This window comes from Castanea sativa, chromosome 11 (assembly GCF_040712315.1).
Source record: "Castanea sativa cultivar Marrone di Chiusa Pesio chromosome 11, ASM4071231v1".
Classification (NCBI taxonomy): Eukaryota; Viridiplantae; Streptophyta; class Magnoliopsida; order Fagales; family Fagaceae; genus Castanea; species Castanea sativa.
The window spans coordinates 39,950,486-39,953,586 of NC_134023.1; the positions used below are offsets into that span (position 1 = coordinate 39,950,486).

At 35.3% G+C, this 3,101-nt stretch overlaps 1 pseudogene; it reads left to right on the plus strand.

The window, feature by feature from the left end:
* The first annotated feature begins 530 nt into the window (after positions 1 to 530).
* LOC142616495 (F-box/kelch-repeat protein At3g06240-like) lies at positions 531 to 1,687 on the plus strand (annotated as a pseudogene).
* Positions 1,688 to 3,101: the final 1,414 nt, after the last annotated feature.

The following is a 3,101-nucleotide window of genomic DNA, read 5'->3' on the forward strand; positions in this document are numbered from 1 at the left end:
ATTATTCGGCTGGACCTATAGCTGCGTTTTTTGAATGCAGCTATAGATCAGCTATAGCCGCGTTTTTTGTAGTGTTGTCATGTCACTTTTAAGTATGTCGTTTGAGCCTTCTAGTAGGTATATTATAAAATTCCATAACTAATAAGATGACAAAAAGACCAAAATAAAACAATTTTGAAAAATTCACGGACCAAAACAGAACTTTTCAAAATACACACAACCAAAGTAAAAACATCTACTATATGGACTAATAATAGTGCATTTTTAAAAACAAAGAAGAAAAAAAAGTGCCTCAATTGACAAAAAGCAATGAAACTCTGTTGTCTCATTGTCATTTTCCAGCTCTTTGACCCCAAATACAAAAGTAGCCCAGCACCGCAACAGGACTATGTTCTATATATATATATATATATGTGAGAAGACCGTCTACGATCTATTTATTTATAGTTAACCATATTGTTAACTATAATGTCTATAAAAATAATATGTATCTGCAAAAAGTACAATAGTAACCCACTCTAATGTCTTAAATGAGAGAACCACGTCCACAATTACCGATTCTCCGACTGAGGAATAACCATATTCCGTACGACATCATACTCCACATCCTAGGAAGTGTACCAGTGAAATCAGTGATAAGATTTAGGTGCATTTCCAAATCCTTGGACTCCTTAATCACCATCCCCTATTTCATCTCAACCCACCTTAATCACAACAACAGCAACAAAGATTCCCATGATAATGGTTATGTCATACAGATGCCATTAGTAATAGACATTTACTCTTCTTCTAACAATAACAAACATGTTTGTACAATCGCTTCAAACTGCATGTTTGACAGGATTTCTAAGGTTGTACTCCCCTTTGATTTTTCGCCTGGGTGTTCGAAAATAGTAGGTTCTTGCAATGGCCTATTGTGTTTCACCACTTATGCTAATGTTTTATATCTGTGGAATACTAGTATTAGAAAATTCAAGATGTTGCCTGATACTTGCTTAGGAAAGTTACAGCCTGTTATTCTCGGATTTGCATATCATTCTGAGAATAATGACTACAAGGTTGTAAGGATTTCATGTTTTTCTTCAAGTATACATTAAGTTTGGATTCATGGAGAAAGCTTGGAATCATGTTCACAACCAATACTATGTTCTATGATTATAGTTTTCTTTCGTCGTTCCCATTGGTCAGTGGAGCTTTGCACTAGATGGCATGTTGCATAGAAGAGGAAGAGCAGAGCTTTGATATAATTATGGCATTTGATGTAAATACTGAGAAATTCAGAAAACTAGCATTGCCTGATGGTTTAAAGGATGCGTACTACTCTCAAACATATCTTGCATAATTCAAGGAAAAACTGGCTTTCATTACTTCTAGTAGTGGTGAACAACCTGGCTTTCGATACTCCATATGGGTGATGACGGAGTATGGTGTGGTTGAGTCTTGGAATAAACTTTTTGCTGTACCATTGGAAAGAGCAGCTTATTGTATCGCCTTTACCGAGTATGGTTCACTTCTGACATTTTGGTGCATCCATAGTCCAGTAGAGAAGAAGAAATATAAGTTTCATTTGATTAACGCCAAAACACTACAGCAAAAGAAGGATCTTGATATCCAATATCCTTCATTTGTAGCTACTTACATGGAGAGCCTTGTTCTACTTGATGGACCAAACATGTTATCATATTAAGCAGCTTGTTGCATTTAAGAATTGAAGTCATTAGTATGGATGAAGTGAAACCCCTGTAATTACTTTTCCTTTAATATTAGGCATTATCTAAAAGCTTGATTTTTAACCTGTTTATATTATCCTTTTGTTGCTCTTTTATATTAGTATTTGATGATAAGCCAAGAATGTATTGACCCCTTGTGATGAATTAACCAATTAATTAGCTAAGTGAATTAATTAGGTTCAATTACATGCAATGAGCGTGGTAACACAAACAAATCACCAACTAAAGTATAATGTAGCGGAAATTAAATTTGACACCGTGATTTGTTTACAAATGAGGAAAACTCTTGAGGCAAAAACCCCACCAGGTGATTTTAAGGTCACCACTCTCGAGAATCCACTATTCACAGAACAAGCGGTTACAAGTAAAGGAATCCCAACACCTTATACCAACCTACAGTTGAACCCTTACCCCAATATATAATTGGATTTGTTCTGTAGTGATAATCTCTCCTTATATTGCACGGCTCCCAGTACGTGATTAACCAAAAGATGCGCGAATCCTAGTACGCGACTTAATCACTAACTTAAGAAGGATTTTGGCTGCAAAGTTCTTCCGTTTATCACACGATGAAGAACATGAAGTTGCTTGGTCACAGAACCCAACGGTGTACAAACACAGCAGCTTCTTCAAGAGAAAGAAGAATTAGGGCAAATTTTGTCTCTGGTCACATTTGCATGAACAAGACTTTTGCTTAATACTTGTGCAACTATGCAACCTTTGACAGCCTTTAAAATAATCCTTATATATGTTTAAGGTTGTGAGAAAAAAAAAAAAACTCAAACATACATTCACGGATTGGATGAAAATCAGAACTGAAAATCTGTTTTTCATAAATCTCGACAAATACCCTATCTATCGAACAACTGTCGAGCTTCAGGCTGAAACAGCTCTTTTAAACCTCGATAGATACTAGTTGTCGAGCTTTAATGAACAACACTTCTTCACTTGATTCTTGGACAGACTTACATGGGTTTAACATTTGAACTTGAAATCTTGTTTCTTGAAGCATTAAACACATCCTAGATCTATCAAAATACAAGTAAAGTGCGTTTTGTCACAGGATTAGTCAATTACATAAAATATTGACATATGTTCCTAACATGAATCACATATGTCCTAACATTTGATATTTTTATGTGGATGGTTGTTGTCCACACAAGATGTGGCAATGTTACTACGAAACAATACTTGGCCAAAATATTCTTTTTTTGCTTGTGTTTGCCTTTAATAGTGTTTCAAAGAGCTAGATTGGAGCTCTCCAGAAGAGAATAAAGAAGCTCCAAAATGAAACTGTTGATATTAGTTGAAACAAGCCATTGACAATGTTAGCCAAGGCAGCATGCTTGTAGATTGTTTAAGTCATGGATC